At 40.0% G+C, this 15,956-nt stretch overlaps 1 protein-coding gene across 2 annotated transcripts in view; it reads left to right on the top strand.

Annotated features, from left to right (window-relative positions):
- DCAF5 (DDB1 and CUL4 associated factor 5) overlaps positions 1-15,956 on the top strand; it is a 93,263-nt gene that overhangs the window by 11,777 nt on the left and 65,530 nt on the right. The window lies entirely within an intron of this gene.

The raw sequence follows: 15,956 nt of genomic DNA, 5'->3' as shown, positions 1-15,956 counted from the left end.
GAAAACTACTGTTTGAGTTGTCATCTTTATGATTTTTATTGTACTAGGATTAAAATGAAAAATGAGAAAGTTTAAATACTCATTTAAAACAATGAGAGAGAGAGAGATGGAGAAAGAGAATCTATTTCTGTTTATTTATATTGGAGATAAGTCTTGGTGTGTAGTTCGGGCTAGTACTTTCTATTCTCAAAAGCTAGCCTTGAGCTCAAGGTCCTTCTACCTTAGTCCCCAGAGTGCTAGGATTATAGGTTTGTGCCTTGCCATTACTCAGTTTTTGTTTTTTTGTTTTGTTTTGTACCACTATTCAATTTTAAAGTTAATTTTGTTGTTGCTTTTTGAGACTGGGTTTCTTTGTGTAGCCCTGACTATCTTGAAACTTTCTCTGTTTCAAGACCAGAGACCAGGTTGACCTCAAACTCAAGAGATACCTTCCTCTGCCCACCATCACCCAACTTTTTTTTTTTTTTTAAATCAGATTCTCATGTATCACAAGCTGGCTTAGAATGAGGTGAAACTTTTAATCTCCTGCTTTTACCTCCTGAGTATTGGCATTGGAGAGATGTATCACTGCACCACAGTTATGCTGGGAATTTAACACCAAGGGCTTCATGTATCCTAAGCAAGTACTTGAACAGCTAGCCACACTGCTAGCCTTTAATTTTTTTCTTTAAATATATGTTTGTTCATTTATTTGGGTGTGCAGAATGTTAGAGGACAAGATGAAGTTGATTCTCCTCTCTCACCATCAGGCTTAGCAGCAAGTACATGTATCCACTGAGCCATTTCACCAGCACCTTAAACTAAAACATTTAAATCACTTTATTAGTATTGTCACATCAGAAATAACTCCAAAAAATAACAAGTAGTTGAGTTCACTGTGACAAATACAAGTTTTTGGAATATATTTTCACTTGAAAAGTTGAATTTTATCATTAGTTATGGATAGCTGCTAGTTATTTTCCTTCATTACAAGCTCATCTTGTTCATTTTGAGAAAATATGAAAATATTGCCAAGTCCCTATATTGCTAATTTGAAAAAAAAAATTGCCAAATCACTGAGTCTTAAACCATAGTTTGTCTGTTTTAGTTAAAAAAAAAAATGGTAGAAATGAAAGCCATCCAGTTTAGCATATGATGTGGACCTTGCTGTTGTTCTGTTTGCTTGTGTGTCTATGGTTGAAATTTGCTTTAATTATTTCATCAAGGACATGTTAAATGAAGATGATACTTTTTAAATTTTGTTTTGTTTCACTGCAAGTGATTAGGAGTGAGATTAAAATAGACTAATGAAAGGCTAAAGAGATGAGATGACTCTGGTCAAGAGCACTTACTGTTTTTGAAGAGGACCAAGTTTGGTTCCTAGCAGCCATCTGCTGACTTATGTAAAATTAAATAAATAAGCATAACACATTATAAAAAATACACCGATGACCCGTAAAATCTAATCAGCATTAAGGTATCAGTGGTTTATCCATCATTACTTTTGGACTATCAATACAATTTAAATAAAAAAATGGTTGGTGAGGTGGCTTTATTGGCTGAAAGAGCTGTGCAAGCCTGGTATCCTTAGTTTGATACCTGGGATCCACAGTGGTTAGAGAAAACCTAGATCCTAAAGGCTATCCTCTGACCTTGTGGTAGTTTGAATGAGAATGGCTCTCATAGGCTCCTATCTTTGAATGTTTGGTTCCTAATTAACTGTTTAGGAAGGATTAAGAGGTGTGGCCTTGTTGAAGGAGGTGTGCCAATGGGAGTGGTCTTTGAGGTTTCAAAGGCGCTGATACCTGCTCTAGTGCCACACATGCTCTAGTGCCTGCCCCCATGCTCTGCCATGATTGTCTTAAACTTACCCTCTGAAATTGTAAACCAGCTCCAAATTAAGTGCTTTCTTTTACAAGTTGCCTTGGGCCTGGTGTCTCTTCACAGCAATAGAACAGTAACTTAGACAGAGTTGATACTAGGAAGTGGTACTTGTTACCACTGACAGGCCTGCTTGTTGGTGGGATGTAGTCTGTGTCTTAGGAAAGTGGTTGAATGCACTAAGTGTATAGAAGATAGTAGTTCTGAGAGCAGTGTGGAATATGAAGCCCAGCTCACAGTTTCATAGTGGAATGATATTAGCATCTGGGCTAGAAAGCATTGTAATGATTTGGCAAAGAATATGGCTGTGTTTTGCCATTGTCCTGCCAGATGTTAAATTGAACAATTTTGGACTAATTTCATTGGCAGAGGAGATTTTAAGACAGCCTAGTATGAACTGTGTCATGTGGTTATTAGTAATCACTCTGTAATGAAAAAGAGCAAGCTGCCCCCCCCAAATCTAAATGCTAAATGTATAGTTTAGGAGGAAAAGAGCACCATGAAATATATTAGTAGAGCTAAGTTCTGAACTCAAGGAGATGAGAAGTTTAAAGAAAGGCCTATTAAATAACGAAGGGATAAAGTGACTGGTACCCAAGACCCCACCTAGCTAAGCTTTCAAGGTGTCAAATGCTTAAAGAATCTTCTAAAAGAAAGTTATTCCACAAGCAAAGCCATCAACAAGTCAGATCTATGCAAATTAATTCCTCAAGTGGGCCAGATTCCATTCCAAGGGAACAGAACTTGGCAGCTTTGACTAAAGTGGTTCTGGTTTTAAAGCCAAGAATACAGGAGTAAAGGAGTTGTGGAATTTCCTCCACAGTTCAGGAAAGCTGTTGAGGCCAGGGTGTATGGTAGGGGTGTCCCTGTATAGAGGACACTGAGTGAAGCTGTGAAGGTGAAGTCTGGGTTTCACTGCGTAAAACCCAGTGATGTCAATCTTCCCAAGATGTTGGAGATGCCAAAGCCATGAGATACCTGCCAGAGAGAGCTGCAGACAGGGTGTGGGCCCAGAGAGAGAAGTGTATTGCAGTCAAGAAAGCTGAAAGGAGCGGGATTCAAAGAACCACACAATAAGCCCTTTGACATCAGGCACGGAGTCTCAGTCTTGATTTGGTCCAGTATTTCCTGAATATACCCTTTTCTCAATTTTGGAGTGGCAGTGTATATTCAGTACCACCGTATGTTGGAAGTATGTAATTTGTTTTTTTATTTTCCCCCAGGGGTTACAGTTAAGAGTTTGCCTTGATGCACTGGGGAGTCAGAGGCAAGCAAATCCCTCTGTGAGTTTAAGGCCAGCCTGGTCTACAGAGAGATCCAGGACAGCCAGGTCTACACAGAGAAACCCCTGTCTAAAAAAAACACCACCACCACAACAAAATCAACCAAAAAAGAGTTTACCTTGTGTCTCAGAAAAGACTTAGGACTTTTAAATAGTCTTGAAACTGTGAAAGACTTACAGAATTTTGGAGTGAGACTGAATGTGCTTTATATTATGGTATGGCTGTAGGCCTATGGTGCCCAGGGAATGGCCCTCATAGGCTCATATATTTGAATGTTTGGTTCCCAACTGGTGGAAAAAGTGGGGCCTTGTTGGAGGAGGTGTCTTTGGGAAGTGGGCTTTGGGTTTCCAAAAGCCCAGGCCAGGCCCAGTCTCTCTGTCTCGTCTCAGGTTTGAGGATCAGATGTCAGCTTTCAGCTTCTGCTCCAGAGCCATGCCTGCCTGCTTGTTTTCACTTTCCCAACCATTGATGGTCAAGGATTCACCCTTTGAAACTGTAATTATGTCCCCAGTTAAATACTTTTCTTTTATACGATGCCTTGGCCATGGTGTCTCTGATCAGCAATAGAATAGTAATTAAGCCTTCTGTACTAAAAAAAAAAAAAAAAGTCTACTCACATTTTTAAAAAAAGCAAATAAAAAATTGTCAAGCTTATTGAAACATACTTATAATCCCAGCTATTTGATAGAGCAAAGCAGGAAGATTTCTAAGACCAATCATCTTAGTGAGATCCTGTCAAGTACCAAGGGGCTAGTGCTTTAGCTTAGTGGTGACTATTTGTTTAACATCTTCAGCCCCTGGGTTCAACCCTTAGTACACTCAAAGGGGAAAAAAAAAAGCATTGTTCTGGTTTTTCAGACTTTGTGAAGTTCATCCCAACACACTTTGAGACCAGATGTCTTGAAGCCCATTATGACAACATTATATGTTGTTAAACATCTGTGTTAAAATGTAATCAATTTTTGCTATACTTAATTTTTGCTTTTTTAATATTCCTTGTAGCTAGATCATCTTAGAAATTAATTTTCCTTTAGAACAAATCTTTAAAAATAATTTGAACCAATGAGTATGAATAATTTTTGTATTTTAAAAATATATTGTATAGGTTGGTTAAGGTGGCATGTCTGTGTGTGTGTGTGTGTGTGTGTGTGTGTGTGCGCGCGTGCGCCTGTAATCCTTGCCCTTCACAGATGGAGGCAGGGGGCTTAGGGTTCCAAGGCTAGCTTCACATAGCTACATATTGAGATTGAGTCTTATAACTGGGCTTTTCTATGTCCGCCCCAGTTCCTGAATAAAGACATGGAGGTTTATGAATTAATGCCTAGGCTTAAACTAGGCTTGTTCCAACTAGCTCGTAACTCACTTACCCTGTTTATATATATTAGTCTAAGGTCTGCCACATGGCTGGACACCTCTTCTCGGTTTCATAGACCAACCTCCTCCATCTCATGGCGAATTTTACCTTGCCTGACAAGGAAATTGTCTGTCTGGAAGTCCCACCTTACTATTTTGCCTTATGTTAGAGGCCATAACCAATCAGAAGATGCCTTAGGCAGGCAAGGAAGGACAGAGACACATCTTCACACAGTGTACAAAAACATCACTCTAACAAAAGCTAGTCTGAGATACATGAAATTCTGTCTCTTAAGAACTAGAAAAATACATTACCAAATAATCTTCTAAAGATGCTTGAACTAACTTATTCTGAGATTCTAACTTATGTCCTTTGCTGGGTATTATTTTATATTCAACTATTCAACTAATATTTGGAAAATGGTATTATTTAATAAGTGCATTGTTGCTTAAATTATCTTAAAGCTGCCTTTAGTTACTAGTGAGATTGAATACTTTTATCTTAAGCTTTGGCTGTTGTGTAGTCTTCCTTTGGTTTGATTACAGTGTGACTGATTATTTTGTAACCTTTTAACTTTGTTAAAATAGTTTTTCTGTACCTTCTGAGATTATTCTCTCGTACAGTGTTTGCATTTGGGAGTGACTCTGCCTCAGATTAAAGACTCTCTTGGAGGAAGTGAATCTTAGCTGGTAATTTGTTTTCTAAATTCCAGAAGTTTGAACTGCACCTTTTTGATTTTTCATCATATTTAAAGGATGTCATTTGTGCTGTTATTTAGCTTTCCTTTTTCTTGAAAATTTACTTTGTTTATTCTATTTGAGTATGTGTGTGTGTGCGCGCCCTGCATGTGCGTATATGGAGTTGCAGTTGTAGAGTGCCTGTGCCTGTAGAAGTTACATGATTCTTCCTCCCAGGCCCATGTTCCCAGAAATAAGACTCAGATTCAAAATATATTTACAAATACCTTGGCTGTAGAGATAGGCCCTTCTCTGACTTGATCATAGCTTAAAAATAACCCATTTATTCTAATATACTTTCTGCCATGCGGCTGCTTACCTGTACTCAGGTACCATGCATCTGTCTCTTCATATCTTCCAAGGTGAACCTTCCACCTGGCACTATCCCAGAATCCTTTCTGCTTCTCTGATGTCCCACCTCCTAATTCTTGCCTAAGCTATAGGCCATCAGATTTATTACTGACATGTATCCTGTTTATACAGATAAAACATATTCTCTCTATGTGTGCCTTTGGAGAGCAGAAGTCCATTTTGGGTGTGTTCTTTAATCACTTTCCACCTTAGTGTTTGAGAGAATCTCCCACTAAACTTAAGCTCACCAATTTGGCTATGCTGGGCTGGCCAGCAAATTCCAGGACCCTCCTTTCTCTACCTGCTAGGCACTAGGATTACAAATATATATCACTATACTCGCTCTTAAACCTGATCCCCACAAGGAGCCATAACTTTATTGGTGATATAAATAGTGCAAATTTAGAACCAGGGTGTCTAGAAAAATTCCACTTTTTTTTTTTTTTTTTGTCTTGACAGGGTCTCATTGTATAGCACTGGTTGGCCTGGAACACAGAGTTATAGACCAGGCTAGCCTTGAATTCAGAGATCCACCTGTCTTCTTTTGGAGTGCTGGGATCAAAGGGGTACTGGCTTGTGTTTCCCTTCTGAAATGTGGAACAGAAGAGTCCTTGTTTAAATGGTCACATTGTCAATTCCATAATAACATTCACAGAACTACCACTGTTGGTCTTCAGGGCAACCACAGTCTTTGCGTTCAACACATTTACATGTGACTTGTTTTTAACTTCCATGCCTGTTGCAGCAACCCCTTTTTCTCCTTGTGCAGTTGGAGTCTATTTTCCTGAATGTTTTGAAGTACTTTCACTTTGTTTCTTAGCAATTGCCAACTATGTGTGCTGAGATAAGTCTTCAGTGTTGGCTTTCCACAAAACTTTGCAGGCATCTGAGGCTGAGCTCCTGTACACATCAGGTTTTGTGATGACCAGAGGGTGTTCTTAGATTTCCAAGTAGTGCCTCTAGCAGTCCTTGGGATGCCTTCCTTTCTGTCACTCACTGGTTCCTTATGACGTCAGCTGCCACCAGCTGCTACCCTCTGCTTGTGTGTAAGGTATGCATGACTCTCAGTAGTTCTGCTACTCATCACAATCCCAAACCCTGTCTCAGCCTGAGGCCATGGCAATTGTAGCAGAGGTGGTTTCTGTGGCTTTATTAGGCTTTCTGTGTGGAGAACATGGGCCCAAGATGGAGGTAGAAAGAAAGCAAACACTTGACTGGTGCTTTTTTAAATTTAACATTTTTTATTTTAATTTTATTTATTTATTTATTTATTTATTTATTTACTTATTTTATTTATTTCAAGACAGGGTTTAACTATGTAGCCCTAGATGCCCTGGAGCTCACTTTGTAGACCAGGTTGGCCTTAAACTCAAAGATCCTCCTGTCTCTGCCTCCAAGTGCTGTGATTAATGGTGTGCACCACCCCCACTCAGCTGTTGTCTATTTTTATTCTTTTAATGTGGGTGCTTGGGACAGTCAGGTCCTCCTGTTGGCAAGCACTGTACGGACAGAACCATGTCTCTAGCCTGTTTAAGTTTATTCTCTTAAAAATAGCATTTGAAAGGAAATTTTGTATTACCATAATGTCTATGAAGCTGTGGGTTTTATTGTGCTTTTAAAAAAATATATACCATAAACTACAAAGCCAAACAAAGACCAAAAAAACATTTCTTCAATGTCTAGAATTATCCAGTGGTGTTTAGGGAGAACAATGACATGTTGGACGTTAATCCCCCTGTTCCTCTAATTGATGGTAGCACTTTAGGAATAGTGTGCTTAGCCTCTTTTATACCCATTTCCTCATGGGCCATTGGAGAAAACGATGATGCCCTGGGGGATCTTTCTAATCCTATTCTGGTGGGAGGAGAAAGGACACTTAAGTACAGTAGATTTCATCTGTTTCTGCCCAGGAATTAGAGATATTTTCTAGGACTGACTGCATCAAGTTTGGATTTTAAAGCCATAACTATTCTATTCCAACACACTAGTTGCCCGGCTCTAGAGAAACCACTTTATTTCTCGGGGTCCTAGATATTCAGTTAGAGTGGTGCTTTGATACCCACTACCTGTTTAATGTAGAGTGCTCCAAGCTAGGAACCAAGGTAAGCCAGGCCTCATTTTCTTTTCCCTTCTTCCCAAGCAGGATCTCATTTTGTAGCCCAGGCTGGCTTCAAATTTATCTCAGTTCTCCTGCCTCCCAAATACTGGGATTACAGGCGTAGGCCACCATGCCTAGCCCTTACTTTTGACCCTTTTAAAATAGGAATAACTTTGCTCTTTTACCTTGTTGGGGATATGAAATAAAATTAGATAAACAGATTTATCTTTAAATAAAGAACTAAAAAAAGATAGGGTCTTAGCAGATGCTGTGGGTGTTATTTCACCTCTGGCTTAGTTTGTAGCTTAGAATGCTTTGAATTTTTTTTATCTTCCTGTCTCAGCCTCCAGAGTAGTTTTAATTACAATACTGTACAACAAGGCTTGGTTCTGCCCCTGGCAACTTCTGCTGTAAGGAGCAAAGTCCTGATGAAACCCTTATCTCTTCAGACTTGCCTGTGTTACCATTTGATTCCCTTACCTATACTCCCGATTTAAGAAATGTCATTGAAAGTCAGCCTAGGGGCTGGAGAGATGGCTCAATGGTTAAGAGCACTGGCTGCTCTTCCAGAGGTCTTGAGTGAGTTCAAATCCCAGCAACCACATGGTGGCTCACAACCATTTGTAATGAGATCTGATGCTCTCTTCTGGTGTGTCTGAAGAAATAAATAAATCTTTTTAAAAAAGAAAAAGGAAAGAAACTCAGCCTAGTGCCTTGTCATATCATGTGACCTCCCTTACCTGTGGACAAAATTTAGTGTACCAAATTGAGCAGGTATAGCTCAGGTAGTAAGAGTGTTTGACTGACATTTAGGACTGCCTGGTACCTAGCTCCACACAAAACCTGATGTCTTGTTGGTTGTCTGTAATAGAGGCAAGAGGATCAAGGGTTCAGAGTTATTTTAGCTACACTGAAGTTTTGGGACCAAACTGAACTCTATAAAACTGCCTTTTTAAAGAGTTATCAACCTGGTCATTTAATCTGGCTGGTTTCAGTAGCTCTTCATTGACAATAAACTGGATTGGAGTAGACTAAGGAGCAGTCTCAGGATCCAGATCACCTACATTTCAGATCATTGTTGCTATTTTCCCCCTAATGGTTTCCTGTAGGCCAGATTGACTTTAAATTCTTGATCTTCCTTCTTCTACTTGCCAAGTGCTAGAATGGATTTTATGTGATTGATAGTCTTATATTACTTGAAAGACTTGGAAAGGCAAGGATAAATTCATAGGGAATTAGGGGGTTTTGAGGTGTGTACACTTTATACCACCACCACCACCATCGAGAAACGGCCTCTCTACATTGCTCTGATTGTCCAAGAACTCACTATGTAGACTAGTTTGCCCTCAACGTCAGTCTTCTGCCTCCTGAGTACTAGGATTAGGGGTGTATGCTACCATGCCTGGCTCAGCTTAAATTTATATGTGTTTGTAAGTGTGTGTGCTCATGCATGTGTTTTAAGTGTACCTGCTGCAGTACCCACAGAGACCAGAAGAGAGCATTAATCTCCTAGAATTACAGGAGGTTATAAACCACCTGAAATGGTCGCAGGAAACCAAACCTCGGTTCTCTGGAAGAGAAGTAATTGCTTTTAATTGCTGAGCTATCTCTTCAGCCTCACTTTGGCTTTTTGAAATAGGTTCTCACTCTGTACCCCAGGTTGGCCTGGAACTCAGTATTCTATCCCAGGCTGGTCTCAAACTTACGGTAATCTTCCTTCCCCACTCTCCTGAATGTTGGAAGTATATCACTGATCTTAAACAGTAATTTTAACCAGACTTGAATTGCTAGGCATTTAGATGGTTTTCAGTCTTATCTATCACTTAGAGTCTCAGGGTCATCCCTCAGTCTCTGCCTGTGCTTGCCTAGCTTTTTGAGGAAACTCAAAGCACATTGTTTTCCTTCTGTGCTGAGTTGTTCTGGACTATAAAGTTAAGAGGCCAGATGACTGACTGCATTTTTTTTTCTTACAACTTTATTTTTAAGAAAAAAAGAGATACATGTACAGATTTTTTAAAGCATTTTGGCATAAAGCTATATGAATATATTTTTGTCAGTACTTGATTTTTTTTAAAGGTTTGATAGTGTGCGTTGAAATCTTACTAGTAACCATAAGCATAAAGTACATGTAAAACAAACGTGACATGGAAATAGTCAAAGTTTTCCTGGTGTGTATAGATTAGACATAATGATTTTTAAATACCAAAAATTGCCACAAGGCTAACTTCTTAGGTCTTGAGTTATTAATGATTTAAGGATTAGGGGTGTACCCCACTCTGAGAGGGTGCTATACACTTGTTGTTTTTATTTTATTTTATTTTTCTAAGAAGGACTTAGGCTTCCACTTTTTGGCCTTTCTTTTTTTGAGCTTCATATGATCTGTGAGTTGTTTCTGGGGTATTCAGAGCTTTCTGGGGTTAGTATTTAATTATCAGTGATTGTACATTATGTCTGTTCTTTTGTGATTGGGTTACTTCACTCAGGATGATATTCTCTAGATATATCTATTTTCCTAGGAATTTCATAAAAGTCATTGTTTCTAGTAGCTGAGTAGTATTCCATTGTGTAAATGTACCACAATTTTTGTATCCATTCGTCTACTGAAGGACATCTGGGCTATTTCCAGCTTCTGGCTATTATAAATAGGGCTGCTATGAACCTGGTAGAGCATGTGTCCTTAAAGTATGTTGGAGCATCTTTGGAGTATATGCCCAGAAGTGGAATAACTGGGTCTTCAGGTAGGACTATGTCCAATTTTTTGAGGAACCGCCAGACTGATTTCCAGAGTGGTTGTACCAGCTTACAACCCTACCAACAGTGGAGGAGTGTTCCTCTATCTCCACATCCTTGCTAGTATCTACGGGACTGACTGCTTTTTTAATGGGATAGGGTTTTGCATGGTCTGCTTAATGCTCAGGCCTCTCTGGAAAGGGTGCTTTCTGTAACATCAAAGCTACTGTATCATCATCATCATCAATTGGTGATCTTAGTTCAAAGTGAAATGAACCCCAAGAATCCAGACTCAGTATGGGCTGTGTTCACTCCTCAGAGCAGAACCAAGGTGCAGCAATCTGGAGCCTTCATATGTTTATGCACAGCACAGAATTTGTGCTTAGCTTGTCTGGAGAGGTCTTTGTAGGGAGTAGTCTCAGGTTATAGTCATCTAGGAGGAAGCTACAGCTAAGGCCTTGTTTTGGGTTTTGTTTGGTTAATTCTATATATCTATCTCTATATATGTATGTATGTATGTGTGAGTGTTTACCTGAGTATACGTTTGTATACCATGCCCATGCCTAATGTCCACAACAGAGGCCAGAAGAGGGCTCCAGATACTTTGAAACTGGAGTTACTGACAGTTGTGAGCTGCCATGTGGGTGCTGAGAATTGAAAGGGTCCTCTGGGAGGGCAGCCAATGCTTTTCAGGGCTGTCAACTCCAGCCCCGAGCTTCTAATTTTTGAATACACTGGCCAGCCATTTTTAAGCACTTGTACATGCTGTACTAGAAGGAAGGCTTTGCCATCCTCTGAGCCTCCCAGGGGAAAAGCTTTGCCACTCCCATGGATTGAGGCATTGGGACCCTTGACATGGCAGTACCTATCTATGTCCACAATACACATTTGATAAGAACTTCATCTGCTCTATACAGTCCCTCTTGGTTTACTTGGCTCTTCATACTTGGTCTGGACTCTTTACTGGGGCTGAACCTATAAGCAGCCCCATGCCATACTCATTTTATTTTATATATGTGTGAGTACACTGTCTTTGTCTTCAGACATACCAGAAGAGGGCACCAGATCTAATTTCAGATGGTTGAGAGCCACCATATGGTTGCTGGGAATTGAACTAAGGATCTCTGGAAGACAGTGCTCTTAACCGCTGAGCCATCTATCTCTCCAGCCCCACTCATGAGCTCCCTTAAGTGATCATATTTTTCACTTGGACTGTTTGTAGGTCAGACATTCTTTTCTGTATAGAACTTCACAATATAAAATATCTACCATTTAAAATTGACTAAATGAGGGGGCTAGAGACATGACTCAGTGGGTCCTTTGCAAGCAAGTATAAGGACCAGAGTTCAGATCCCTAGTAGTCACCAAAAGTTACTCCTGGCAACATTTGTGGTAACCCCAGTGCTGCAGTCTGGTATACAAAGTGAGTTCCAGGACACCCAAGACTACACAGAAAATCCCTGTTTCAACAAAACGAGACATGCAGATATCACCTATCTTAGTATATATTCCTTGCTGAGTAGGACTTCCTGGAAAATATAACCATAGCATCGTTATTTTCTGTAAGTCATAACAATTTCTTATTTAAATGTAAGGGAATATAAATACAAGTCAGGTTTGACAAAATGTTGATAACTTGTCAAATATATTTTTAATCATGTTTGTTTGCTTTTTTTCCCTTTTATTGAAAATAAATTCTTCTCTTATAAATATCCTAATTATACTTTTTTCTCCCTTTATTTCTCCCAGTTCACGATCTGTTCATCCCTTCTGTCTCTCATTAGAAAAGAATTGTCTCTTAAAAGACAACAACCAAACATGGTACAATAAAATACAATAAGATGAAGCAAAAACTACCATATGTAAGTTGGACATATCAATCCAGTAGGAGGAAAAGAGTCCAGGGAACAAGCACAAGAGTCAAGAGACCCACCCATTCTCACAGACAGAAGTCCCATAAAAACGTTAATATGAAAAGCTGTAATATATACAGACAGGACCTGGGGCAGACCCTTGTAGGCCCTGTGCTTGCTGCCTCAGTCTCTGTGAGCTCATATGCACCCTTCTTATTCAGAAGGCCTTGTTCTGGTGTCCCCTATCCCCTTTGGATCTTAACACTCTCTGAGGGATTCCCTGAGCTCTGAGGGGAAGGATCTGGTGGAGACATTCCATTTAGACTGTATCTCCAAATGATGTCTGGCTACGGGTCTCTGTATCTGTTCCCATCTGCTGCCAGAAGCCTCTTCGATGATGACTGGATAAGGCACTAACCATGAGTGTAGCATTCTGCAGGCTACTACATAGCTATCATTAGGAGTCATTTTATGGATACTCTTTTTGACCAGTAGTGTTTGGTTTTATCCGGGGTCTCTGGGCCTAGTCTCTGGTTCTTGGTTACCGAAGCTGGTTATGGGTTCCTTCTCATAGAGTAGATCTTAGGTCAAATCAGACATGGTTGGCTACTCTCACAAGTTCTTTGCTGCATTGCCCTAGCATCTTTTGTAGGTGGAATAAAGGGTAAATCAAACATTTTGTGGCTGAATTGGTATCCATGTTTCTCTTATGGTAGCTTGTAGAGTACTTTATTGCACCAGAACCAGGAAAACGTAGGAGTGAAGGCTCCATGTGGGCATCAGCTCAGTTTCTGCATTTTCAGTGAGTTGTATGGATGCTGTCCGCGGCAACGAGCCCCCAATATCGGTTTGCAGAGAACCACCCTTTGTCTTAGCAGCAGCTGAGGTTGTTTGGAACTTTCTCTGGAATCACTCTTGGCTAACAACTCAATTGAATGTGATCCAGTCCCACCTCTGGAAACCTCACCTGGTAAAAGATGGCCAGTTGAGATTCCATAGCCCCCATTGCTAGGAGTCCTCGTTGGGATCACATTCATGGATTTCCGTACACTAGATTTCCACACCACCTTCAAAAAGCCCACCAATTCCAGCCATCTCTGCCTGCTTTCCTTCCCTCCACCTCATCCCCTCCCTTTTTGATATTGCAAATTAGGGTAAATTCAGGAGAACACAGAGTTCTGGGTTGCATAATGAAAGTGTCTTTAGTTCTGTAAGAAGCCACCTCAGTATCTTCCCAAGAGGCTGTCCTATCTCTTTTGCCTTTTGGTGTTATCCAGATTAGACCACTTCAGTATACACAAAGAGAAAGAACCTGATTGTTTTCATTCATTTCCACGAGCACTCATTGCTGATTTCCCCTTTGTTATCTTTCTTGATAAAGTATTAGTCATTTTATATTCAGATTGGTTTTTTTTTTTTTAAAGGGAGAAAGTTTTTTTAAGTTCAAAGTTCAAGGGTACAGTCTATTCTGGAGGGAAGTCAGGGAGGCTGCACTCACAGTCTTGAACCTAGTACCCCCACCCACTTCAGAGATTCAGATTACGTCTCTCACGTCCAGTTTTAGTGGCCCTTTATATAATTTGAATAGCTTATCAGACAGTGTCTGCAATTTTTTACTCTGCTCTGTGACTTCTGCTCTCTTGAATATGTAAATTCTTTTCCTTTTTTGATCCCATGAAGTGTCCCAGGAGGAGCCTAACAGTTACAGTGAGCACTGGAACAACTTTCCATACAGTCACCTAGGCATGGCTAGGCAGCTGCAGGCAAAATCTGCAATATAATCATGTTCAATGCTTACTTTTAAAAAAGATTTTTATCTTTTTTGTGTGTGTACCTTTACATGTGAGTACATTACCTTGAGAGGCCACGAGAGGGTGGTGAATCTCTTGGAACTGGAGTTAAAGGTGCTCCTGAGCCACACCTAGCATTGAACTCTGTTCCCCTGTAAGAGCAGTCCCTACTCTTCACTGCTGGGGCATCTCTCCAGCCCACTGCCTACTCTTTGGTTCATTCATTTAGATCCCATTTCAACAAAAGTGCCAAAATCCCTGCTGTCATGTAGCTTAAAAAATATTTTACACAAATGGATATTGGAGCCCATACTCTGTTATACCTGCCAGCAAAGACCTCTGGGTACTTCTGTATCAGCTGTTATAAACCATTGACTTAATGCTCTGTGGCACGATCTTGTTTGTATAGGTGTGCTAAGTGGTGCTAAGTGCACTGTCTACCTGGGGCAGTATAGCTTCACCACTAGCTTGGCCATTCCATTCCTTGTACTTTTAACCTTGGGTCGGTAGAGAGCCAGAGGCTCAGAGCTACTGTTTATTGCTATTCATATGGCTTATCTTTTTATTTTTATTTTTTGGAAAATAAAATGTTATTTATTTTGGAAAATAAAAATGTTATTGGCTTGTTAATAAAAGTCAAACAGGAGACGTGGGATAAAGAACATAACAGTTAAGAGCATTGGCTGCAGGCTGGAGAGATGGCTAAGAGGTTAAGAGCACTGACTTTTCAGAGGTCCTGAGTTCAATTTCCAGCAACCATACAGTGGCTCAAAACCATCTGTCATGGGATCTGATGCCCTCTTCTGGTGTGTCTGAAGACAGCTACAGTGTACTCACATCCATAAAATAAGAAAATCTATTTTAAAAAAAAGAGTATTGGCTGCTCTTCAAGAGGACCTGAGTACAGTTCTCAGTACTCATGTCAGGCAGCTCACAACTCTGTAACTCCAGCTCCAGGAGATCTAATATCTCTACCACTGCAGGAAGCTTTACTCATGTGCACATAACCACATGCAGATACACATACCTATATTTTTTTAAAAGTCAAATAGGAATGGGTATAATAAATAATTCAGTAGTAAACATTTGTACCTTGATAGCATATGTGCACATGCAATCTTTCCCTACTTCTCTTCTGTTCCCTAGAAGTAATCTTCATTAGTAGTTTGTTCCTCCAGACACTTTTAAACACATTGGCAAATATGTAGAACACATGTATTCTCATCCTCTAGGAGCTAATTCATACAGTATGCTACTGCTTTTGCAGTTCAGACCACTGAAAATTACACAGTTAAGAGCCAGGCTCCCATGAGAACTGCATTTTAACAACCCTAATAGGAGTATTAGGGTCAAGCAGGCCCTTAGTTGTTGTCTGTATACTGTCCGATAGTCACCAAGACTACATCAAGGATTGCTTTGCAATTTGTTATGCTAGAAACACTACTTAAGAGTTCTTTGGTTGCAAGCAGTAGAAACTAGTTGATGTTCTATTGGGTATTTCCTGTTCCCCTTGCCCAAAACTTCACTAGAAAGATTCCAAATAATAAGCAAATAAATATTTAAATACTAAGTCTCAAGGCAGGTGGAACAAAGTGGTGTGGGTGAGGAGTGTCTCAATGTCAGGGCTTATCCATTTTAATTTCTGCATTATCTATTTAAGAGTCAGAAGTTGAAAAGGGCCCAGTGGAAGATAGAGTACTTGACTAGTATGCACAAGGCTCTGGGTTCCATCTCTATTACCACTAACATAAAACAGTCAACCAAGCAAGTCCTGGGAAAATGGGTGCTTTAGAGTTCATGTGCTTCATGGGAAAAAAATCCTAGATTTATACGCCCTCTCAGAGTCTTCTGTATTGAGGAGGTGTAGATTCAGAAAGGATGGGAGTTGAGGTGGCAAAAC

This window comes from Micromys minutus (assembly GCF_963924665.1).
Source record: "Micromys minutus genome assembly, chromosome: 1".
NCBI lineage: Eukaryota > Metazoa > Chordata > Mammalia > Rodentia > Muridae > Micromys > Micromys minutus.
Note: the sequence above shows the minus strand (reverse complement) of the source record. Positions and strands in the feature narration are given on the sequence as shown.